The following is a 26,164-nucleotide window of genomic DNA, read 5'->3' as shown; positions in this document are numbered from 1 at the left end:
AAAAGCCCTCTGTATCAACACTATTGTAACATGTTTCTTTTGACATCATGTCACAGAGATCACATTTTAAAGTTTTATTTGAATCACAGAATTGAGAGACTGCAAAGCAGTGCCCAGGGATGCAAACCAATGCCAAGGGACAAATTCTTTGCTTAGGAAACAGATGTAGAATATCAATGATGGAAGAAGTGTATTGAGTACATTTGCTTCTTTAGAATGATCATTGTGCTACAGGAAGAGGAGATTTGCAAACAAAAGAAAAATGAGCAATTCAATGAAGCATTAATCTAAGGGAGTAACATTCTAATAAAAACTAGGTTCTCAGAGTTCACTTGTTGAACAAATAAAATTCTGTTTATCACTGAAGACTGATTCACACAGATGTCAGAAATTAAGCCTTGGGGTGGGGGAGGATTAAGATAGAAGCACAGGAAATGCTTGGTAACAATGTGAGAAGTGTCAGTTCAGTTCCATTCAGTCACTCAGTCGTGTCGGACTCATTGCGACCCCATGAATTGCAGCACGCCAGGCCTCCCTGTCCATCACCAACTCCCAGAGTTTACCCAAACCCATGTCCATCGAGTCGGTGATGCCATCCAGCCATCTCATCCTCTGTCGTCCCCTTCTCCTCCTGCCCCGAATCCTTCCCAGCATCAGGGTCTTTTCCAATGAGTCAACACTTCGCATCTGGTGGCCAAAGTATTGGAGTTTCAGCTTCAACATCAGTCCTTCCAATGAACAACCATGGCTGATCTCCTTTAGGATGGACTGGTTGGATCTTCTTGCAGTCCAAGGGACTCTCAAGAGTCTTCTCCAACACCACAGTTCAAAAGCATCAATTCTTCGGCGCTCAGCTTTCTTCATCGTCCAACTCTCACATCCATACATGACCACCGGAAAAACCATAGCCTTGACTAGACGGACCTTTGTTGGCAGAGTAATGTCTCTGCTTTTAAATATGCTATCTAGGTTGGTCACAACCTTCCTTCCAAGTAGGAAGTGTTATTCTTCACCTTCATGCAAGGACTGGCTGGGTATCTCCGCCACAGGTTTAATGGGCACCAGGATAGGTGCCTGGACCTGGGCGATTTGGTTCACAATCCTCCCAACTGCACCACTACACATTGTATCTATTGTGTTTTACAGGTTTTCAGGAAGTAAGGATGTGCTAATTATATGTAATCCTGCCTGAGACCTATTGCACCTTAGGCTATCCTTGGCTAATACAATAGAAACAATGATGGCTCATGGCATGTGAGCACCGTCTTACTGGGATAGCTGGCAAATGAGGTAGGTGAGGGCTGGGTACCAAAAGAAGAGAGAAGAGAGTGCTAACCATGAGCATCACTGGATGCCCCTGAAAACAACCTAGGCAGACCGGCTGTATTCAGCTCCCTGCTGGAGGCAGGGTGGAGGTCCCCAAACTGGTCACAAACCAGAAAACTCCTCTCCCATTACTTCATTTAACTTTAAGTGGGGGACAAAGGTCTTATTAAATTTACCCTGAGTGAACAAACATTTTTTATTGTGACTTGGGCTAAGCTATTTTTATCCAAAAAAAAGAGGGCTGATAAAGATGCCAACTGTGGCAAGTTAACAACAGTGTTGGACCATGCAGGGGATGATTAATCAAAGAAAGAAGCAGCCCAGGCAAGAAGCACCACGCTTCCCTTGCCCAGCATGATTTTAAATTTATTTAATCATGGAGCCACGTGTGGCTGTTAAAAATTCTCTTTCCCCTTTCACACATCAGATCTGAGGCCCTCTATCATAGATCCTAAACTCTCAGAGGGAAAGAAGATAAGTATTTTATTTCCAGAACTATATTCAGTAAAATATGTGAGCATAATGCAATTTGGTAGGATATGAAGGTTCATATCATAATCTGATTTTTTTTCAACATAAAAGAGTAAGAGCTTCCCTATACCTTGGCCATTTATCCCATAGTCTCAGAGATGCATTTTTCATTACTTAAAAAAAAATGCTATATCATGGCTTATTTATTTCTCAGTTGACAGCTCCAAAATTAGTAAGTCTGGACCCTGTGCTTGTGAAATGCATTGTAAAGTCTGCTCACTAAGAGAGGAGATAAGTGACAAAGGACTACCGCCCTACCCCAACCAACCCCACCATATTGCTGCAGACTATTCACAGCTCTCTGTATCACGTTGAAATTCTCCAGTCCATTCTACACACCATGGTTATCTTTTTACAAGGTGAGTTTTATGTTCTCCAGCCTCAGGAATCCCCTTCACCTCTTTCCATGGTCTGCAGAACCCTATGTGATCTGGCCCTGTTTACTTCCCCAGAGTTATCTTGAGGATCTTTTCCTTCCATTCCTCACCTAGTAGTTCATGCCCCTCCAGCCTTAGGAAACTGTGATGTGCGTGGCCTTGCCTGCGCACACAGCACTGCCCACTGCCTGGTTATTGTCACTTCATCCTTCAGTCTCAGCCCAAGGCACACTTCTCACAGAGACATTTCTAGCATTCCATATGAAATCATGTCTCCCTATTACACACAATGCCATATTCTTGTGCACACCACTTTTCATAATTTGAAAGTATTTTCTTGCATGCTTTTGGATTAACTGCTTTCATTTCCACTATGCCATCAACCAAGTCAGTTGCTCACCTGCTTAGAACTGGAGCTCTGGAAAGAACTATGGGGTTGCCCAAAAAGTTCGTTTGGGTTTTTCCATAAACCTGAATGCCCTTTTTGGCCAACTCAATAAAATATTTTCCAATGGAGTGTTTTTTAAATTGTGAGTCATAATCCGTTAATGGGTGTGAAGTCAGTTTGGTCGGTTTTAACAAGTACTTTAAAAAAATAGACTGAATAACATGAAATAAAAGCTATTAACATGTAAGACTATAAACATTGTATATATCTCCTGGGTTGTGATGAAAAATATTTCTTCCTGTGGGTGACAGAGAAAAAAGCCTGAAAACCATGACATTAGGGGAACCTGCTGTTTGTTCCAGAGCTATTGTGTCAAATCTGCATTGAGAGTTTACCTGAGCAAGGGACAGTTCTGATGTCTCCGTCTAGCAAAGCATAAGAAATGCAGGACAAATATCAGTTATTACTTTTAAAAGTTCTCAGCTTTGTAGAAAAAGATACTGATTCATCAAAGATGGAATCCATTTAGAAACACACAGATAGAAAATACAAATGGAAAATGCACAGGCTTTAGGCAGGCCTAGGTTTAAATATCAAATGTGAATTTAGAGCAAGTTCCTTAAAGGAAACTGAAACTCAGAGAGAATATTTGTACATAAAAAGCAAATTAGATAATAACATTTGTAAAGTAATTAGCACTAAGTGTGGCACATAGCACGGTGGTGAGGAATTTGGCTCTGGGGTTAGACTGCTTGTGCTCAAATTCCCTTTTAAGGGGAGTTCTGCCTTTTAAGGTTTTTAAAACTGGATGCAGCAAGTTATATAAGTCGCCAGCATGTCCATCTATACTGGTACATACTTCACAGGGCTGTTGGTAAGATTAAGTGCAGTTAATACACATAAATTGCTTAAAACAGTACCTGGAAGTACCTTGAAGATAGATATTATAATTACCTTTTATTTTCCCACCCATGAATGTAATATAGCTCTGGTATTAAGCAGATTAACTTATTTTATGCATTGTTTCCTATTATTTTATATAAAATGATTATATGAAGATATTTATTGACTGGTTTATAGCTGATTTACAATGTTTGTGTTAGTTTCAGGTCTACAGCAAATATTTTCAGTTATGTATGTAGTAAAATGTTGCTCAGTTGTGTATGAACCTGCGACCCCATGGACTACAGCCGGTCAGGCTCCTCTGTTCATGGAATTTTCCAGGCCAGAATACTGGAGTGGGTAGGCATTCCCTTCTCCAGGGGATCTTCTCAACCCAGGGGTTGAACCCAGGTCTCCCATATTGCAGGAAGATTTTTTACTGCCTGAGTCACCAGGGAAACCCATATATATAGGTATATATATCTATATTCTTTTCTTGATCCTTTCCCATTATGGTTTATTGTAAGATATTGAATATAGGTCCCTGTGCTACAAATCCCTGTTGTTTATCTATTTCATATATAGTAGTATGAATCTGTTAATTCTATACTCACAATTTATCCTTCCCCCGCCTCCCCTTTGGCAACCGTAAGTTTATTTTCTATGACTGTGAGTCTGTTTCTGTTTTGTAAATAAGTTCATTTATACTCCATTTTAGATTCCACATATAAGTGATACCATATTTGTCTTTCTCTGTCTGATTTCATTTAGTATGATAAATTCTAGGTCCATCCAAGTTGCTGCAAATGGCATTATTGCATTCTTTTCTATGGCTGAGTAATATGCATTGCATGTGTATATATATACCACAACTTCTTTATCCATTCATGTGTTTGTTGATGGACACTTAGATTGCTTCTATGTCTTGGTTTCTAAAAATAGTGCTACTATGAACATTGGGGTGTGTGTATCTGTTTGAATTAGAACTTTTGTCTTCTCTGGATATATGCCCAGAAGTGGGATTGCTGGATTATATGGTAACTCTATTTTTAGTTTTTGAAGGAACCTCCATACTATTTCCCATGGTAGCTGCACCAATTTACATTTCCACCAACAGTGTAGGACGGTGCCCTTTTATGAATATATGTATTGTCAATGGTATAATCAACATGATTCCCATTAATTGAGCTCTTACTATGTTCTGATACCATGTTAGTTACTTTATGTACTATTGTATTTAATTGTTACTATAAATGTATGAGGTAAATAATATCTTTATCCTCATTTTTACTGATAGTAGCAATTCAGGTTTTTTTTCCCATGTAGAGTCACTTTGCATGCAATGTTCCCTTGGTATCTCTAATTTTCTTGAAGAGATCTCTAGTCTTTCCCATTCTGTTGTTTTCCTCTATTTCTTTGCATTGATCGCTGAGGAACACTTTCTTTTGTGCGTGTGTGTGCGCTCTACCCAGAGCAATTTTCCATAGCTGCAACATTTACTCCCCAGCTACTCTGTGATCCACAAATCCTGTCTGAAACCCCGAGGCCTTGGGGGTTTTGGAATTGAAAATCTTTCCTGTTTTAGCAAAAAAAGATAATGCATATACTGCATCTTTTCTAAGTTTCCAGCAGGGTCTGGAGGAGCCCCCTATAATCTAATGCATCAGTATTTTCTGCAGGGAAATGTGTGAACAGCCAACACTTTGCAGCATCAATAGAGACCACAAGAAACAGAAAAAAGGCTCATGTCAGTTCAGACAGGTTTTGCCACCCAATGAGTTAGGTCAAGACAGATTTTGCAGCCACGTGAGTTTCAAGCCATGTCTTGGCATTTAGTACTTAGATTTTGAAATGGCAGATTAGAGATTGTGGGTCTGTACTTGTCCCCAAACTGAGGTTCTGAGAGGTATAGTGATGGCAGAACTAGGAAGTGGTAGATCTGGGATTCGGGGGCAGGCCCTCAAATTCCAATAACAGTCTCTGAACCTGTGCAGCACCAGAGGGGCACCTACTATTGTTCTTTTATTATTATTATTATTATCTACTTTACAATATTGTATTGGTTTTGCCATACATTGACATGAATCCACCATGGGTGTACATGTTTTCCCCATCCAGAACCCCCCTTCCACCTCCCTCCCCACCCCATCTCTCTGGGTCATCCCGGTGCACCAGCCCTGAGAGCCCTGTATCATGCATCGAACCTGGACTGGCGATCTGTTTCACATATGATAATTTACATGCTTCAATGCCATTCTCCCATATCATCCTGCCCTCGCCCTCTCCCACAGAGTCCAAAAGACTGTTCTATACATCTGTGTCTCTTTTGCTATCTCGTATACATTGTTATTGTTACCATCTTTCTAAATTCCATATATATGAGTTAGTATACTGTATTGGTGTTTTTCTTTCTGGCTTACTTCACTTTGTATAATAAACTCAAAATGGATTAAAGATTTAAACGTAAGACCAGAAACTATAAAACTCCTAGAGGAAAAAATAGGCAAAACACTCTCCAACATAAACCACATCAGGATCCTCTATGACCCACCTCCCAGAATATTGGAAATAAAATAAAAAATAAACAAATGGAACTGAATTAAAATTAAAAGCTTCTGCACACCAAAGGAAACTATAAGCAAGGTGAAAAGACAGCCTTCAGAATGGGAGAAAATAATAGCAAACAAAGCAATGGACAAAGAATTAGTCTCAAAAATATACAAGCAACTCCTGAAGCTCAATTCCAGAAAAATAAACAACCCAATCAAAATGTGGGCCAAAGAACTAAACAGACATTTCTCCAAAGAAGACATACAGATGGCTAACAAACACATGAAAAGATGCTCAACATCACTCATTATCAGAGAAATGCAAATCAAAACCACAGTGAGGTACCATTTCACACCAGTCAGAATGGCTGCTATCCAAAAGTCTACAAGCAATAAATGCTGGAGAGGGTGTGGAGAAAAGGGAACCCTATTACACTGTTGGTGGGAATGCAAACTAGTACAGCCACTATGGAGAACACTGTGGAGATTCCTTAAAAAACTGAAAATAGAACTGCCATATGACCCAGCAATCCTACTGCTGGGCATACACACCGAGGAAACCAGAATTGAAAGAGACATGTGTACCCCAATGTTCATCTCAGCACTGTTTATAATAGCCAGGACATGGAAGCAACCTAGATGTCCATCAGCAGACGAATGGATAAGAAAGCTGTGGTATATATACACAATGGAATATTACTCAGCCATTAAAAAGAATACATTCAAATCAGTTCTAATGAGGTGGATGAAACTGGAGCCTATTATACAGAGGCAGGCTTTCTTATCTCTCATTGCTATTCTTTGGAACTCCACATTCAAATGGGAATATCTTTCCTTTTCTCCTTTGCTTTTCACTTCTCTTCTTTTCACAGCTGTTTGTAAGGCCTCTTCAGACAGACATTTTGCTTTTTTTGCATTTCTTTTCCATGGGGATGGTCTTGATGCCTGTCTCCTGTACAATGTCACAAACCTCCGTCCATAGTTTATCAGGCACTCTGTCTATCAGATCTAGTCCCTTAAATCTATTTCTCACTTCCACTGTATAATCATAAGGGATTTGATTTAGATCATACCTGAATGGTCTAGTGGTTTTCCCTACTTTTTTCAATTTAAGTCTGAATTTGGCAATAAGGAGTTCATGATGTGAGCCACAGTCAGCTCCCAGTCTTGTTTTTGCTGACTGTATAGAGCTTCTCCATCTTTGGCTGCAAAGAATATAATCAATCTGATTTTGGTGTTGACCATCTGGTGATGTCCACGTGTAGAGTCTTCTCTTGTGTTGTTGAAAGAGGGTGTTTGCTATGACCAGTGCGTTCTCGTGGCAAAACTATTAGCCTTTGCTCTGCTTCATTCTGTACTCCAAGGCCAAATTTGCCTGTTACATCAGGTGTTTCTTGACTTCCTACTTTTGCATTCCAATCCCCTATAATGAAAAGGACATCTTTTTTGGGTTTTAGTTCTAAAAGGTCTTGTAGGTTTTCATAGAACCGTTCAACTTCAGCTTCTTCAGCATTACTGGTTGGGGCATAGGCTTGGATTACTGTGATATTGAATGGTTTGCCTTGGAAACGAACAGAGATCATTCGTCATTTTTGAGATTGCATCCGAGTACTGCGTTTCGGACTCTTTTGTTGACTATTATGGCTACTCCATTTCTTCTAAGGGATTCCTGCCCACAGTAGTAGCTATAATGGTCATCTGAGTTAAATTCACCCATTCCAGTCCATTTTAGTTCACTGATTCCTAGAATGTCGACATTCACTCTTGCCATCTCCTGTTTGACCACTTCCAATTTGCCTTGATTCATGGACCTAACATTTCAGGTTCCTATGCAATATTGCTCTTTACAGCATCGGACCTTGTTTCTATCACAAGTCACATCCACAACTGCGTATTGGTTTTGCTTTGGCTCCATCCCTTCATTCTTTCTGGAGTTATTTCTCCACTGATCTCCAGTAGCATATCGGGCACCTACCAACCTGGGGAGTTCCTGTTTCAGTATCCTGTCATTTTGCCTTTTCATACTGTTCATGGGGTTCTCAAGGCAAGAATACTTAAGTGGTTTGCCATTCCCTTCTCCAGTGGACCACATTCTGTCAGACATCTCCACCATGACCCGTCTGTCTTGGGTGGCCCCACACGGCATGGCTTAGTTTCATTGAGTTAGACAAGGCTGTGGTACATGTGATCAGACTGGTTAGTTTTCTGTGATTATGGTTTCAGTGTTTCTGCCCTCTGATGTCCTCTCGCAACAAGAAGATATTAAGAAGAGGCAGCAAGAATACACAGAATAACTGTACAAAAAAGATCTTCACGACCCAGATAATCACTGTGGTGTGATCACTCACCTAGAGGCAGACATCCTGGAATGTGAAGTCAAGTGGGCCTTAGAAAGCATCACTATGAACAAAGCTAGTGGAGGTGATAGAAGTCCAGTTGAGCTATTTCAAATCCTAAAAGATGATGCTGTGAAAGTGCTGTACTCAATATGCCAGCAAATTTGGAAAACTCAGCAGTGGCCACAGGACTGGAAAAGGTCAGTTTTCATTCCAATCCCAAAGAAATGCAATGCTAAAGAATGCTCACACTACCACACAACTGAAGTCATCTCACATGCTAGTAAAGTAATGCTCAAAATTCTCCAAGCCAGGCTTCAGCAGTATGTGAACCGTGAACTTCCAGATGTTCAAGCTGGTTTTAGGAAAGGCAGAGGAACCAGAGATAAAACTGCCAACATCTTTTGGATCATCGAAAAAGCAAGAGAGTTCCAGAAAAACATCTATTTCTTTTTTATTGACTATGCCAAAGCCTTTGACCATGTGGATCACAATAAACTGTGGAAAATTATGAAACAGATGGGAATACCAGACCACCTGACCTGCCTCTTGAGAAACCTGTATGCAGGTCAGGAAGCAACAGTTAGAACTGGACATGGAACAACAGACTGGTTTCAAATAGGAAAAGGAGTATGTCAAGGCTGTATATTTTCACCCTGCTTATTTAACTTATATGCAGAGTACATCATGAGAAACACTGGGCTAGAAGAAGCACAAGCTGGAATCAAGATTGCTGGGAGAAATATCAATAACCTCAGATATGCAGATGACACCACCCTTATGGCAGAAATGGAAGAAGAACTAAAGAGCCTCTTGATGAAAGTGAGAGAGGAGAGTGAAAAAATTGGCTTAAAGCTCAACACTCAGGAAACTAAGATCATGGCATCCAGTCCCATCACTAAGATCATGGCATCCAGTCCCATCACTTCATGGGAAATAGATGGGGAACCAGTGGAAACAGTGTCAGGCTTTATTTTTTTGGGCTCCAAAATCACTGCTGATGGTAATTGCAGCCATGAAATTAAAAGGCGCTTACTCCTTGGGAGGAAAGTTATGACCAACCTAGACAGCATATTAAAAAGCAGAGACATTACTTTGCCAACAAAGATCTGTCTAGTCAAGGCTATGGAAGTAGTCACGTATGGATGTGAGAGTTGGACGGTGAAGAAAGCTGAGCACCGAAGAACTGATGCTTTTCAACTGTGGTGTTGGAGAAGACCCTTGAGAGTCCCTTGGACTGCAAGGAGATCCAACCAGTCCATCCTAAAGGAGATCCGTCCTGGGTGTTCATTGGAAGGACTGGTGTTGAAGCTGAAACTCCAATACTTTGGCCACCTGATATGAAGAGCTGACTCATTGGAAAAGACCCTGATGCTGGGAAAGATTGAAGGCAGGAGGAGAAGGGGACGACGGAGGATGAAATGGCTGGATGGCATCACCGACTCAATGGACATGGGTTTGGGGGGACTCCAGGAGTTGGTGATGGACAGGGAGGCCTGGCATGCTGTGATTCATGGGGTTGCAAAGAGTCAGACACGACTGAGCGAAGAGTCGTCCATGACTGAGTGACTGACTGAATTGAACTGAGAGTCACTTTGGGTACAAGGGCCATTATTTGTTCCAATTGTTACTCATTTTAAATTTAGAGCATGTGTTGGGTCTACAATACCCGTTTCCCACTCCCACAAGGAGACAATGACAGACTGCAGCCAAGAGCAGCAGAAGGGAACACACAGTCAAAACATGAGCGACAGGCCCTGGGGGCACAGCCGCCAGCAGGGTCCTCTTCCTGAGTCTAACGGTCCACTGAGAGGCTGCCCAAGGGAGAGCAAGCTCGTGGAAGGTGAAGATTAAATGTGCAACCTCAGCACGATGCGCACACAGCAAAGAAAAACCACCAACCACCCAAAACCTCGAAACAAAACCCCCACAACCACCTTTATTAGTCCAGGGCAGTGGTCTCACAGTGGGCAACAGCACAATGAGAATGGGACTCTGCCAGATGAGAGGAAATCTCTCCTAGTCACTTTTCTCCTCCCGTCCTAGCCTCTCAAAAAATGGTCTGGAACACAAGTTCTATCCTCAAGAAAAAGAATCAGATTCAGAAAATATTTCCAAAAGGCTCCAAAGCCAACAAAACAAAACAAAACAAAAAAACACTTGCGGCTACAGGGCCTGGTAGCAAGAGGGGCAGGAATCTACATACAGAAATGTACTTAAAATCCAAGTCGAAAAAGTTGTTTTAAGTTTCAATACTCCAGTGAGCTCCCTGTTTTATACTGTAACTCCACAGAAGTGGGGCCACCTGGGATGCACAGGAAGCAGCAGCTCTGATCCTGATGTGGCTGGCTCTTAATGCTCCCACAGCAGGCCTTCTCCTCCCCAGCTGTTTCCTTTCCGTTTGGAAAAAGCCCTACTCTGTCTTCATGTCCAAAAGCTGGTTGGATTTGGTTCGTTTCTTTGGAACCATCAATAAAAGAAGCAACTTTTTCCTCTTATTTTGACTCATGACTATCTGAGCAGCTATTCCTTTTGACAGTTCAGTAGCACACAGGCTGACATGGTCAAATAGACTTATGAATGCATGCATATGGACCACATGTGGCTACCAAAATGGAATGTGGGAATATGCTATGCACCTCAGGTTGAGAAATGACCAAGAAATCAAGATCTGAAGGGTGATACATAATATATATATCTCAATGCTATTATTGATAAAACCTTGTTTAGTAATGAGAAATTGCTTTGTTTAAATATGAATTTATAGTCTGCTTCACATGGTTAAGAAATAATAGCCTTTCTGAAAAGCAGGTGCCTTTTCTACTACAGCTCCATGTCCTGGGCCTCATCTTCCGAAAAGTCAGACATATCTCCAATGAGCTGGCTCTGGTGCCCTCTTCCTGCTCTTTCAGTGCCGCCTCCATTGCATATTTCTGGATGCACTCTTTAATTTTCTGCTTGTATTCTTCTGGTAGATGGAGGTACATAGCTGCAGCATCACCATTGAGAGGATCTATGAGGTTGCAGTAGGCCAACAACTGGGGTAGCAAGGACTCAAATATATTGGTAAGATCATAAAGAGCTGTCCAAGTTGATTAATTATATGTGGACACACAGTTCCTGATGCTTCATCAATGTTGGATGGAAAATTTTATTCATGAATACTATAGAAGGTGATTTGAAAGGGTATTTATCAGGAAGATCCACTCTAACTTTCCATACTCCGCCTTCATATGGTGTTCCTTGTGGTCCATAAAACTTCCCTACAAATTAATTGAGTCCTCCTAGGATGGTAACCTCATGCTTACTCTCAATGTTCTTGCTTTTAAATCCTGAGACTATTGTCCTCCTGTCTCAGATATGTACGATTTTAAAGCGCCTCTGCTTTCTTTTGTCAGAAAGGAGGAAGGTAGGGAAAGAACAGAAAGCCAGTGCATCTTTGCCTTTCTTCATCTTCTACTTGCAATTCAGGTTTAATCCTCAAAAAAAACAGCAAACCAAATCCATCAACATATTCAAAAAGTTATACACCATGACCAAATGGGACTAATATCTGAAAAATCAATGAATATAAGCATCATATGAATAGAACAATGGACAAAACATTATGATCATCTCAATAGACACAGGAAAAGCATGTGACAAAATACAACATTCATTCATGATAAAAACTCTCAACAAACTTGAAACAGAAGGGAACTTCCTCAATCTGATAAAGGGTATCTGCGATAAAACCTACAGGGAATATTATACTTAATAGGGAAAGATTGAATACTTTCCCTCTAAGATCAGAAACAAGGCAAAAACACCTCCTTTCACTTCTATTCACTATAGTACTGAAGATTCTAGCCAGTGAAAGGAAGGAAAGATGGGAGGGAGGGAAGGAAGGATAAAGGAAGCAAAGAAAGGAGGAAAGAATATTAGAAAGGAAGAAGTGGAACTTCCTTTAATTACAGACAACATGATTCTGCATATAGAAAATCATAAGGGAATTACAAAAAAAAATCATTAAAACTAATAAACAATATAGCAAGGTTTTAGGATACAAGACCAATATACAAAAATAAATTGTATTTTTCTATTAAGCAGTGAGCAAAATGGAAGTAAAATTAAGACTACAACTGCATTCAGAAAAGTTCAAAAATAATAAAGGACTTAGGAGTAAATTTAGCAAAGAAGAGCAAAACATACATGGAAAATCACAAAACTTCACTTAGGGAAATTAAAGGTCTAAATCACTAGAGAAGCATTCCATGTTCGTAGATTAAAAGACTCAAATATTGTTAACATGTCAGTTATACTCAAATTTATATCTAAAGTCAGTGCAATTCCTATCGAATTCCCAGCAGGCTTTTTGTTTTTGTATGAATGGACATGCATCTCTTAAATTTATAAGGAAATTTAAAATACCTAGAATAGCCAAAATAATTTTGAAGAATTTACTTCCCAATTTCTAGATGTACTATAAAGGTATAGTTATCAACACAGTTTGGTACTGGCATTAGGAGAGAGGTATAGGTCAATGGAACAGAACTAAGAACTCAGAAATACATCTTTATAGTCAATTGATTTTTGACTGAGATGCCAGGAAAAGACCATTGGTTAACAAAATGGTGCTGAGACAATTAGATATTCACATCCGAAAATGATGAGCTTAAAACCACACCATACATAACAATAATGCAAATAGATCACCGATGTAAACGTAAGTGCCAACACAACAAAACTTTTAGAGTAAAACATAAGACACAATCTTTGAGACTTTGGATTAAACAAAGCTTTCCTAGATACAGTACTAGAAGCAAGGTCTATTAAAAAATTGATAAATTAGACCATCTAAATTTTTGCACTTCCCTAAAGATGCCATTAACAAGATAACAAAGTAAGCAACAGACTAGGAGAGAATATTTGCCAAATATGTAACAGATAAAGGATTATACCCAGAATTTACAAAGGACTACTACCACTCAAAAATAATACGACCCCCAAAAAAGTGGGCAAAGATATGAACAGACATTTCACTAAAGAAGATACACATGAAAAGATGTCTAACATTATTAGGCATTAGAGAAATGGAAACTGAAACCACAAATATCATGCTCATCTGAATGACTGCAATAAATAAGACAGACAATAACAAATGTTGGCTCTAGGATGCAGGGAAAAGGGAACACTCGAACATTGCTGGTGGAGATGTAAATGGTGCAGTCACTTTGGAGAACAGTTTATGAATCTCTCAAAAAGTTAAACATTAAATTACCATATCATCTAGCAGTTCCACTTTTAGTTATTTATCCAAGAGAAATAAAATCACATTTCCATGCAAAGACCTGTATACAAATATTCATTGTAGCTTTATTCATAATTGCCAAAAACTAGAGAAAAACCAAATGTCCATCAACTGGTGAATGGACAGACAAAATGTGGTACATCCATACAGTGACATGCTATTCAGCACTAAAAAGGGACAAATTAATAGCTCAGAGTACATCATGGATGAACCCCATAAACATTATGCTACATGAAAGAAGCCAGACACAAGAGATTACATATTTGTAACTCTGTTTATATGAAACTGTCAGAAAAGGCAAATTTATAGATACAGAAGGTAGATTATTAGTTACCTGGGGCTCAAGGTGGGAATGGAGATTAACTCAGTGGGAACAAGGGATCTTATTGGGAGGCTAAAAGTTTCTAAAATTAATTTATGGTGATGGTTGCACCACTCAGTAAAATTACTGAGGATCACTGAACTGCACACATGAAATGGGTGAATTTTATGATGTGTATAATATACTTCAAGAAAATTGTTGCGAAAAAAGACATTGATTGGGGGAAAAAGGACGGTGGTGTAGAGGTTAAATATTGCTCAAGAACCATGTTAGGACATCATGGAGGCAAGATTGCATCTAAACCCAAGTAGTTAAAACACATGTTGTGTGCATAGCGACCAATAAACTTTATGAGATGAAAAGCATCTAATGTTTATTAAAAAATCCTGTTGGGGAGTAGAAGACTTATTTAAACACCCTTCAATTTAACTATCCAGAGAAGGCAATGGCACCCCACTCCAGTACTCTTGCCTGGAATATTCCATGGACGGAGGAGCCTGGTGGGCTGCTATCGACGGGGTCGCACCGAGTCGGACACGACTGAAGCGACTTAGCAGCAGCAGCAGCAGCAGCATTCAATCTGTATGCCCCTTGGGTAGTTTATTCCAATGGTGGGATATTTCTGATCTTCACCCAGAGATCTCTAGAAGTGTTTTTAAGAATCACTGTTGTCCTGTGCACTAAAATGGTAGAACAATTAATTAATCTATGTTTTTCACACTCTGATCGAGGAGTGCCCACAATAGGTTTTTCAGAGTTTAGTAAAAGCATTAGCCCTTGTAAGAAGAGATCACTGAGGTATGAGCTAAGAAGAGGTTAGGGTGCATTGTCCCATCTATGAAGTACAAATTGGAAGTTGAAAACTTTTCTTTGGAGTACCGGCCATCATATTTCTCCTCTTGTGGCTCTGTAGTAATTTTCCAAAGTGTGTCTCGTGTGAAACTCACAAAAAATAAAACCAAACTAATATTGGGTTGGCCAAAATTTTGTTTGGGTTTTTCGATAAGACTATTATGCTGCTGCTGCTGCTAAGTCACGTCAGTCGTGTCCGACTGTGCGACCCCATAGATGGCAGCCTACCAGGCGCTATTGTCCCTGGGATTCTCTAGGCAAGAACACTGGAGTGGGTTGCCATTGCCTTCTCCAATGCATGAAAGGGAAAAGTGAAAGTGAAGTCGCTCAGTCGTGTCCGACTCTTCTCAACCCCATGGACTGCAGCCCACCAGGCTCCTCTGTCCATGGGATTTTCCAGGCAAGAACTCAAATGAAGTTTTTGGTCACCTCAATATTATTCATGAATTTGCTATGAGAACACTGAAAACCTAATATTCGTACAAGTCAGATTTCAACAGTTTGTAAATATGCCCAGTTTTTTGGGGTGTGTGTGTGTATGTGTATTTGTGTTTGAGTTGAAATGCCACAGCATGCACGACAAGCTGAAAGAAAGGTTAATGGTTAGGGTAACATGGGAACTAAGTTGAGAAAAGAATCTAAATTCGCTTTGGTATCATTTAAGAGGGAGAGAATTTACAAACCTAATGTGTCAGAGTGAGAAGGCTTTCATCAAGGCTTGATGCGAGCCATTGTCAGTGAGGATGTGGAGAACTGGGCACTCTCCTGCGCTCAGGAGGGAAGGTAGTTTGGTAAGAGTGCCTTTGAGGACTATTTGGAAGTACCTCTTGAAACAACACATGGTATTTGACCCTATAATTTCACTGCTGGAAAATTTCACCATAGACACACTTGAAAAATTACACCAAGATATAAGGATACACAGGACATTATATAAAATAAAAACAATTTGCATGCCCATTAATAGAGAAGCAAATGAATAAATTATAGTATATTCATGTTACTGATTATACAGCAATTTTTTTAAAATGAGGCAAATCTATATTCTGATAGGAAAAGATTTTCAAGATATTATGAGTTACAGTAATGGGAAGATGCATTACAGTACATGGATGCTCAGTGTATATAAAATTATATAGTAAAAAAAAAAGGATATACATACACAACCACAAAAGGAAAAGGAACACTTTACACACATATGCTGGTATATGCATAAAATTTTTTGGAAAATAAGATAAGCAGGTATCTAAGAAGTAAGATTATGTCATTTTATTTTTATATTTAGAGGCCTAATAAACTTAACAAACATATTTCTACTTTGATATGCCTAATATATTCTGTCTCCTTGCAACCAGAAGTAAATAAGCCCCAGAGATCTAGTACACAGTATAGTGAGTATAGACAAAAGTATTGTATTATAATCAATAAACTTGCTAAGAGATTAGAACTTAATGATTTCAATCACTAAAAAAAGAGATCATTATGTGACACGACAGAAGTGCTGATTATCACAACAGCATCCATATTACAATATATAAGTGTGTCAAGTTAACATGTTGCACACTTAATATTGTACAGTTAGATGTCATATATATTTCAATTTAAAAAAAGTCATTTATGTTGTCTTGTCTTATCAGGAAAGGAACTAACACAGATCCATCAGCTTCTAATCTATACTAATGATCTAGAAGTTTTCATCAAATACTCAGTGTTTACAAATCACTGATTATTCTGTAAATATCTTCTTTTACAAATGATCTTTTATAGAATATTTGGGTCCTTAACATGCATTCAGACAAGGTCCATACTTTGTCCTTGGTTTATGTGCCTTTGAAACCTGTTTTTATTCTAAAGCTTCCTTATTCAAACTCTTCTTTCCTTTTATTCCTAGTAATTTTTTATTGAAGAAATTAAATCATTTTTGCTGAAATGGTTGCAAAGTCTGAATTTTGCTGTTTGCATTTCTGGCATGTCTTTCTCTGTTTCACAGCTCTGTATTTTGCAAAAATTGGTGATTAAATCTTATGGTTTGCCAGATTCCGGTTTAACTGGGTAGGGTTGCTGGAGGTGGGGTGGGGCAAGAATACTTTACAGGTGGAGGTGTGTACTTTGATCAGGAGGTATATAATTAATAAGTCTATCTTCTCATGGTATTATCAATCACTAATCACCTGAATGCCTAGATCCAAAGATTCCTTAGAGATTTTAATATTCAAGTTCTATCATTTCTCCTTTTTATTTTAGCTGGAGTACTTTTGTAAGGAGAAATAGGCTTTCATCAATTATTTGGTTACTTAAGGTATGGTTCATATAGGAAAGGTAAAACAAATGCTGAGGTCTTTTATTAATCACTTTTCAAAATGATTTGTTGGTTTCCTAGAATCCTCCCAAAGCAATCCGGAAGTTTTTTTTAATCATAATGAAATCATGAATGTGATGTTATCACTCTTACTGATGTCTGTTCTCTGGCCTTTGGAACATACCCAAGTTGGATCATGTGTTATTTTGAAATGACCCTCATAGGTTTTGATAGCTATAAAGCTATCAAAAGACTTTCTGATATGAAAAGATATTCATGGTGATTTTGTACATTTCCTCCTCCAGACTGAGTGACAGAAGTGTTTGCTGCAATTGGGTTGTCATTGCTACTAGGTCTTTTCAATGGGCAGAGCTAGGAATAGATATAAATACTTGATATAAGTATAGATATTATATATATGTGTGTGTATATATATATATGTATATCTATATATATATGCTTCTCAAGTGGCACAAGTGGTAAAAAAAAAAACCTACCTGCCAATGCAGGAGACCCGGGTTTGATCCCTGGGATGGGAAGATACCCCTAGAGGAGGGCATGGCAAACCACTCCAGTATTCTTCCCTGGAGAATCCCATGGACAGAGGAGCCCGGTAGGCTACAGTCCATAGGCTCGCAAAGAGTTGGACATGACTGAAGAGACTTAGCATGCATGCATGGGTGCTTACACAAAAATAATTGAAGGTAAATGTGCCATAAATTCATAGTGACATTTTCAATTTATATTCAAGACTATAACAACTCTTAATCTCATCAGTATTATAGCAGTAATTCCCTTCTTCCTTACTGAAAATCCTGATTCTCAAAGATTTTGAAATCTCTCAAGGTTTTACCATATTACCCACCATGCTGTTTGCTTTATCCAATAATATATGTAAAACACTTTCAGAATAGCAATATCAACATTACCTTCAACAATAACATTATTGAAAACACTTTAAGCAATTGCTATTCTTTTTTGTCTTTATGGCATAATTACAGTAAAAGTCACTGAAAGTCACTTGAAATAGTACATTTCTGTGTGGTTATATGGCAAAACCAGATAGAGGCTTGGGTTCATTTGTTTTACTATACATTTCATTTGAGGGGATTGTTTTTAAAATTTCATTTATTTTTATAGTTATATAAAATATTTATGTATTTTATGAAGTCAAAGTCAAGTCTGCAAAACCAAGTATATTGAGAAAATATAGCTCTTCATTTAAATACCTGTTCCTCTTCATTTTAATACCTCCATTCATTTATTAATAATTTCTAAAAATATTTTTTGATTGTGGTAAAATATATATAACATAAGATTTACCATATTAACCACTTCAAGTGTATAATATAGTAACATTAAATACATTCACAATGTTGTGTAATCATCACCATAACCTATTTCCAGAACTTTCTCTTCACCCTGAACAAGAATTCTACCCATTCAAATAATACGTTGCAATTCTCCCTCTCCTAATCCCTGGTAACCTCTCTTTCTACCTGTGTGTATTTGTCTATTTTAGGCACCTCATGTAAGTGAAATTTTGTATCAGGCTTATTAAAGAAAGCTGAGCACCAAAGAATTGATGCTTTTGAACTGTGGTGTTGGAGAAGACTCTTGAGAGTCCCTTGGACTGCAAGGAGATCCAACCAGTCCATCCTAAAGGAGATCAGTCCTGGGTGTTCATTGGAAGGCTGATGTTGAAGCTGAAATTCCAATACTTTGGCCACCTCATGTGAAGAGCTGACTCATTGGAAAAGACCCTGGTGCTGGGAAGGATTGGGGGCGGGAGGAGAAGGGGACCACAGAGGATGAGATGGCTGGATGGCATCACCAACTCGATGGACATGGGTTTGGGTGGACTCTCAGAGTTGGTGATGGACAGGGAGGCCTGGCGTGCTGCGGTCATGGGGTCGCAAAGAGTCGGACACGACTGAGCAACTGAACTGAACTATTTCACTTAGCATAATGTTTTCAAGGTTTATTCATGCAGTATCTATCAGAATTTCATCCCTTTTTAGGCTGAATAATATCCTGCAGTATGCATATACCACATTTTGTTTTTCCATTCATCTGCTGACAAACATTTGGGTTGTTTCTACCTTTTGATGAGTGTGAAAAATGCTGCTATGAATATTGGTGTACAAGTATCTGAGTCCCTTTCAAATATTTTAGCGTATTCTTAGGATTGGAACCCGCTAGATTGCATGGTAATTCTATGTTTAACTTTTTAAGAAGTGAAAGTGATAGTTGCTCAGTCGTGTCTGACTCCTTGTGACTCTATGGACTGTAGCCCACCAGACTCCTCTGTCCATGGAATTCTCAACGCAAGAATACTGGAATGGGTAGCCATTCACTTCTCCAGGGGATCTTTCTGACTCAGGGATTGAAGCCTGGTCTCCTGCATTACAGGCAGATTCTTTACCATCTGAGCTAGCAGGGAAGCCCTTTTTAAGGAACTGCCAAACCACTTTTCACAGTGACTACAACATTACATTCCCACCAGCAATGCACACTGGTTCTAATTACTTCTTATCTTGCCAACATCTTTTATATTCAAATTTTTAAGTAGTAGCCATTTAATTGGTGTGAAGTGGTATATCATTATGGTTTTGATTTGCATGTCCCTAATGCCTAGTGATGTTGAACATCTTTTCATGTGCATATCTTCTTTGTCAAAATGTCTATTGTAACCTTTTGTCCATTTTCCAGTTGTTTTATCTCTCTTTTTATTATTGAGTTGCAGGAATCCTTTACATATTCTAGATGCAAGTCCCTTATCAGATATATGATTTGCAAATATTTTTCCCATTTGTCTTTTAACTTTCTTGATGATGTCTTTGAACAACAAAAGTTTTAAATTTTGGTGGTGTCCAATTTATCTTTTTTTTTTTAATTAGTTGTGCTTTTGGTGTCATAGCTAAAAACCTATTGCCTAATCCAAGATAACAAAGATCTACTCCAATTTTGTAGAATAATAATTTTTATGGTTTTAGCTCTTTAGGTCTTTTACCTATTTTGAGTTCATTTTTGTTAGTGTGAAGTAGGGGTTCTTTGCATTTGAATATTGCATTGTCCCAGTACCACTTGTTGAAAAGACTGTTTACCTATTGAATTTTCTTGGCTCCCTGATTAAAAGTTAATTGATCATAAATGGAGGGTTTGTTTTTAGACTCTCAACTCAGTTTCATGTTTATCATTATGCGCCTTCTACACTGTCTTGATTACTGCAGCTTTGGATTAAGTTTTGAAATCATGTGTGAGCCCTCCAACTTTGTTCTTTTGAGACTGTTTTAGCTATTCCTTTGAATTTCGAGTTTCAGACCCCTTGAAGTTGTATATGAATTTTAAGATCAGCTTGCCTTTTTTTTTTTCAAAGAATCTAGCTGAGATTTTGATAGGGATGTAAATAGAATCTGTAGATCAATTTGAGGTCATACTGCTTTTTCCACTTACCAGTATATTCTAGACAACAGACCTTAATAGCATATAGAGATACTTCTCATTCCCTTTCTTAGCTGTGTAGTGCTGCATTTTATGGATGTTACGTTTACTCAACCTGTTTCCTACTGAAGGACATTCAGGCTGTTTCCAGCCTTTTGCTATTACTGATACTACAATAGTGAAAAACTTTTTACATCTTGCTTTTTGTATTTTGGCCAGAACTACTTTGGGGTAGATTCCTAGAAGTGGGTTTGCTAAGATAAAGTTTATTAAAACAAAGGGTAAAGGCATGTGTAATTTTAGACTCTGAATTGCCAAATTTATCTCTGTAGAGGGTGTATCATTTTTAATTCCCACAAAGAATTTGTGAGAGTACCTATTCCCCACATTCCCTTTTTAGAATATGTTGTCCAGTTTCCAGGTTTCCTCTTCAGGAAAACCCAGCAGTAGAGTTAAGAAGACTTGAAATTTATAAAATGCTTTTTCTCTGTCTCATAAGTAGCCTTACAATATTCTCCAAGAAAAAAACACCTTAACCGCCTTCATCAAAACACACATAGATGACCTCATCCACTCTTGCGTATCTTATATGTACAGTATATTCAGGTTCAAAATGCACATATCTAGGGACTTCCCTGGAGAAGGAAATGGCAGCCCGCTCTGGTATTCTTGCCTGGAGAATCCCAGGGACAGAGGAGCCTGGTGGGCTGCCGTCTATGGGGTCACACACAGTTGGACACGACTGAAGCGACTTAGCAGCAGCAGCAGCAGCAGGGACTTCCTGGGGGTCCAGTGGTTAAGACCATGCCTCTCAATGCAGAGTGCGTGTGTTCAATCCCTACTGGGGAACTATGGTCCCACGTGTTGCAGGGTATGGCCAAAAATTAGAAAAAAAATAACATATATCTAAAATTCATAAACATAGAAAATTTAGAATTTACATAGATCTTTTTGGAAGTGCATAGAATGGATGTGAGGACTACCATGTAATAGTTATGATAAATGTTCATTAAAACTTCCTTTTTCACCAGAGGAAACTTTTATGTACATCTCAGGAGACATAGCTTCACCCCCTGGTGGCTCAGATGGTAAAGAATCCACCTGCAATGCAGGAGACCTGGGTTCGATCCCTGGGTTGGGAAGATCCCCTGGGGGAGGGCATAGCAACCCACTCCAATATTATTGCCTAAAGAATCCCCATGGACAGAGGAGCCTGGCGGGCTACAGTCCATAGGATTGCAAAGAGTCGGACACGACTGAGTGCCTAAGCACAGCACAGCACAGGAGACATAAAGACTCAGAGCTCATTTATCCTCTACTTTAGTCTTTCCTAAAGTCTTCTCACCAAATATAAATAAGATGTTAATCCTCTTTGTACTTTCAGAGCACCCAGTCATTTCTCTGTTATAGAACACTCCAGAAACCTAGCTATAGATGCTTGCTTTGTATTGTATTGTAACCATTCTTTTTTTTTTTTTTGACCTGAATTCCTCATTTGAACACTCTGAGGAATTTATGCTTTCCTCATTCCATCCATCAACAACCTCAGCATCCAAATAGCTTGGTACATGACAAACACTTGTTTATTCAGTGATCGTTTTATACCTAATTATTATATGTTTATTATACAAGGTGCTGAGGCTAAAAGAATAAATCAAGGATCATGGTTTCCTTCTTAAATCTAATCATCTACACAACAAAATATTTGCACAAATATCTAGTTATAAAACATGATAAGGGCTGTGAAGGAAAAGTATAGGATATTGTGCTAGAAACCAATAGAAGGACCTGATTTTGATTGCAGGGGCTCATAAAAGCCTCAGAGATAGTAATACACATACTTCAGTGTCTGATTCAAACCATACACTATAGTCTCCGAGAAAATGAACCAAAATCCATAATTTACACAATGATAAAGATTGTAGATGAATTTTAAATACCATACCTAAGACATTGCAGATTATTTTCCTAACATTGTGATGTAGTAGCTGATTTTCCTCCAGCTCTGACCTCTCTCTGGACAGAGCTTTAAATGCTATTCTGTGATCCATCAGCTCATCTGGACTGGCTCTGGAGATGTTATTTATGAAGTTTCTCTGGGGAAATTATGACTATTATTATCTTCTACAGAATCTCCTGAGATAGTAAGTACCTGAGAGAATACTCTAGCCAGTAAACAAGCAAAGGGGAATAACAACATCTCGCCCTCCCATGTAAAAGGAAAAACCAAGACCAATGCTCAGATGATAATGAGGAACCATTAAATCATATTCTTACCCATAGAATTTTTCAGGGGTCCAGAGAAAAAATATCAGAAGTTAACACTTTTTGTGCTTTGGGAGAACTGCAGACTGCCTGCAGAGAGACACTCTAAGTGGGATGAATTCGGGTCACTGATGGGTCACCAATTACCACTTTTGATTCAGAAAGTGGCTGGGCAGGCCCCGACGGGGCTGCGAGGGTTCCAGGATATGCTGAGGCATGTATTTTGATTGATGCTTTCTCCAGTGGATGAAACGGAGAGAGAAAAAGTTCATCTGGCACCTGGGATTGTCTACTCCTTTGCCTCTCTATCCAGAAAAGCAGTTTATGTCCTTACTGACCTAGTTGTCCCTTCTCGAAATTCCAGGGCAAGGAGAGGATATCCCAGCCCTGCTACTAAACACAGAGATCCTTATTTTGTCCTTCATGCCCTTCTCATTTTTAATGCATCCCATTTCCCTTCACCTGACTAGTGTTCATAGTCAAACTAAACCAGCATTCAGAAATGTTTTGATCTCATGAGGCTTTCCATCCATCTCCTGTTCTGATATCCAGCACTTGGAACTCTATCAGGGAAGCAGGAGCAGGCATATTGTTTTTTTTTTTGTTTTCTTTTTTAATCTCAAACTAGAATATATCAAGTTACAAATGGTGATTTGGTTTCACTAACACATTATAACTCATCATGTTAAAAGACTCTTGAACAATTTTTAAATTGATTTTGTAGTTTTGTGCAATTTTTTAAACTTCAATTCCAGAGTTTTGGAAGTAATGATATATGTATAAGTAACATTAAAATAAAATATAAGTTAACATTGAGTGTCTTAAAGAATTTGGGAGTGGGATTTGGAATCTACACTTGGCATGACTTTCTGGTTTTGTAGTTTGACAAGGAATCAAACCTCTCATCTTCAGCTTACTCATCTGTATAAGGGAACAAATACTATTTTTAATGTATAGGAACTAGTATTTGAAAATACATGAGATCATACATGTAATATTTTAGCATAACACCTCAAAAATAAACTCTCAAAAATATGAACTGTCTTCAGTTCAGTCGCTCAGTTGTGTCCAACTCTTTGCGAGCCCATGGACTGCAGCACGCCAGGCCTCCCTGTCCATCACCAACTCTTGGAACTTGCTCAGACTCATGTCCATGGAGTCAGCGATGCCATCCAACCACCTCATTTTCTATTGTCCCCTTCTCCTCCTGCCTTCATCTTTCCCAGCATCAGGGTCTTTTCCAATAAGGCAGTTCTTTGCATCGAGTGGCCAAAGTATTGGAGTTTCAGCTTCAGCATCAGTCCTTCCAATGAATATTCAGGGTTGATTTCCTTTGGGATTGACTGGTTTGATCTCCTTGCATTCCAAGGGACTCTCAAGAGTCTTCTCCAATACCACAGTTCAAAAGCATCAATTCTTCAGTGCTCAGCTTTCTTTATAGTCCAACTCTCACATCCATACATGACTACTGGAAAAACCATAGCCTTGACTAGATGGACCTTTGTTGACAAAGTAGAGTCTCTGCTTTTTAATGTGCTGTCTAGGTTGTATGAAAAGTATGAAAAGGCAAAACGATATGAACTATCTTAGATTTCACGTATGTATATTTCCCTCAAGTTTCCTCCAAGAGTCTATTTCTTGAGTCTACCTCCTCAAAATACATTTTCAATTCATCAAATTCTGTCATAGTGAGGATACCCCTCCCAACTAAACTTAAACACACCCATATGCTTTAAAACAGCAGGGAAAAACCAACAAATATCCATTAAGTGAATGGTAAGGAGAAAAAAAACAGTGTTGATTGGATTCACTTTACATTTATAACCACAAGTCTGAAATAGATATTTAGAAAGTCCTATCAGAGATACCAAAGGAACATTTCATGCAAAGATAGGCTCGATAAAGGACAGAAATGGTATGGACCTAACAGAAGCAGAAGATATTAAGAAGAGGTGGCAAGAATACACAGAAGAACTGTACAAAAAAGATCTTCACGACCCAGATAATCACGATGGTATGATCACTCACCTAGAGCCAGACATCCTGGAATCTGAAGTCAAGTGGGCCTTAGAAAGCATCACTACAAACAAAGCTAGTGGAGGTGATGGAATTCCAGTTGAGCTATTTCAAATCCTCAAAGGTGATGCTGTGAAAGTGCTGCACTCAATATGCCAGCAAATTTGGACAACTCAGCAGTGGCCACAGGACTGGAAAAGGTCAGTTTTCGTTCCAATCTCAAAGAAAGGCAATGCCAAAGAATGCTCAAACTACCGCACAATTGCACTCATCTCACACGCTAGTAAAGTAATGCTCAAAATTCTCCAAGCCAGGCTTCAGCAATAAATGAATCTTGAACTTCCAGAACTTCAAGGTGGTTTTAGGAAAGGCAGAGGAACCAGAGCTCAAACTGCCAACATCTGCTGGATCATTGAAAAAGCAAGAGAGTTCCAGAAAAACATCTATTTCTGCTTTATTGACTATGCCAAAGCCTTTGACTGTGTGGATCACAACAAACTGTAGAAAATTCTGAAAGAGATGGGAATACCATCTGACCTGTCTCTTGAGAAACCTGTATGCAGGTCAGGAAGCAACACTTAGAACTGGACATGGAACGACAGACTGGTTCCAAATAGGAAAAGGAGTACGTCAAGACTGTATATTGTCACCCTGCTTATATAACTTACATGCAGAGTACATCATGAGAAACACTGGGCTGGAAGAAACACAAGCTGGAATCAAGATTGCCAGAAGAAATATCAATAACCTCAGATATGCAGATGACACCACCCTTATGGCAGAAAGCAAAGAAGAACTAAAGAGCCTCTTGATGAAAGTGAAAGAGGAGAGTGAAAAAGTTGGCTTAAAGCTCAATGTTCCGAAAACTAAGATCATGGCATCTGGTCCCATCACTTCATGGGAAATAGATGGGGAAACAGTGGAAACAGTGTCAGACTTTATTTTTTGGGGCTCCAAAATCACTGCAGATGGTGATTGCAGCCGTGAAATTAAAAGGCGCTTACTCCTTGGGAGGAAAGTTATTACCAACCTAGATAGCATCTTGAAAAGCAGAGACATTACTTTGCCAACAAAAGTCCGTCTAGTCAAGGCTATGGTTTTTCCATTAGTCATGTATGGATGTGAGAGTTGGACGGTGAAGAAAGCTGAGTGCCGAAGAATTGATGCTTTTGAACTGTGGTGTTGGAGAAGACTCTTGAGAGTCCCTTGGACTGAAAGGAGATCCGTCCTGGGTGTTCATTGGAGGGACTGATGTTGAAGCTGAAACTCCAATACTTTGGCCACCTG

The 26,164-nt window shown here is 39.0% G+C and overlaps 2 protein-coding genes and 1 pseudogene across 4 annotated transcripts in view; 1 reads left to right on the top strand and 2 right to left on the bottom strand.

Annotated features, from left to right (window-relative positions):
• PPP2R2B (protein phosphatase 2 regulatory subunit Bbeta) overlaps window positions 1-26,164 on the top strand; it is a 764,919-nt gene that overhangs the window by 47,339 nt on the left and 691,416 nt on the right. The gene's annotated exons all lie outside the window — the stretch shown is intronic.
• STK32A (serine/threonine kinase 32A) overlaps window positions 1-26,164 on the bottom strand; it is a 137,408-nt gene that overhangs the window by 57,505 nt on the left and 53,739 nt on the right. The window lies entirely within an intron of this gene.
• Window positions 11,213-11,627, bottom strand: LOC145511547 (ubiquitin-conjugating enzyme E2 H pseudogene; annotated as a pseudogene).

This window comes from Giraffa tippelskirchi, chromosome 6 (assembly GCF_054371585.1).
Source record: "Giraffa tippelskirchi isolate mGirTip1 chromosome 6, T2T-mGirTip1v1.2.pri, whole genome shotgun sequence".
Taxonomy (NCBI): Eukaryota; Metazoa; Chordata; class Mammalia; order Artiodactyla; family Giraffidae; genus Giraffa; species Giraffa tippelskirchi.
The sequence above is the reverse complement of the archived record's forward strand: the minus strand, read 5'-3'. Positions and strand labels throughout refer to the sequence as shown.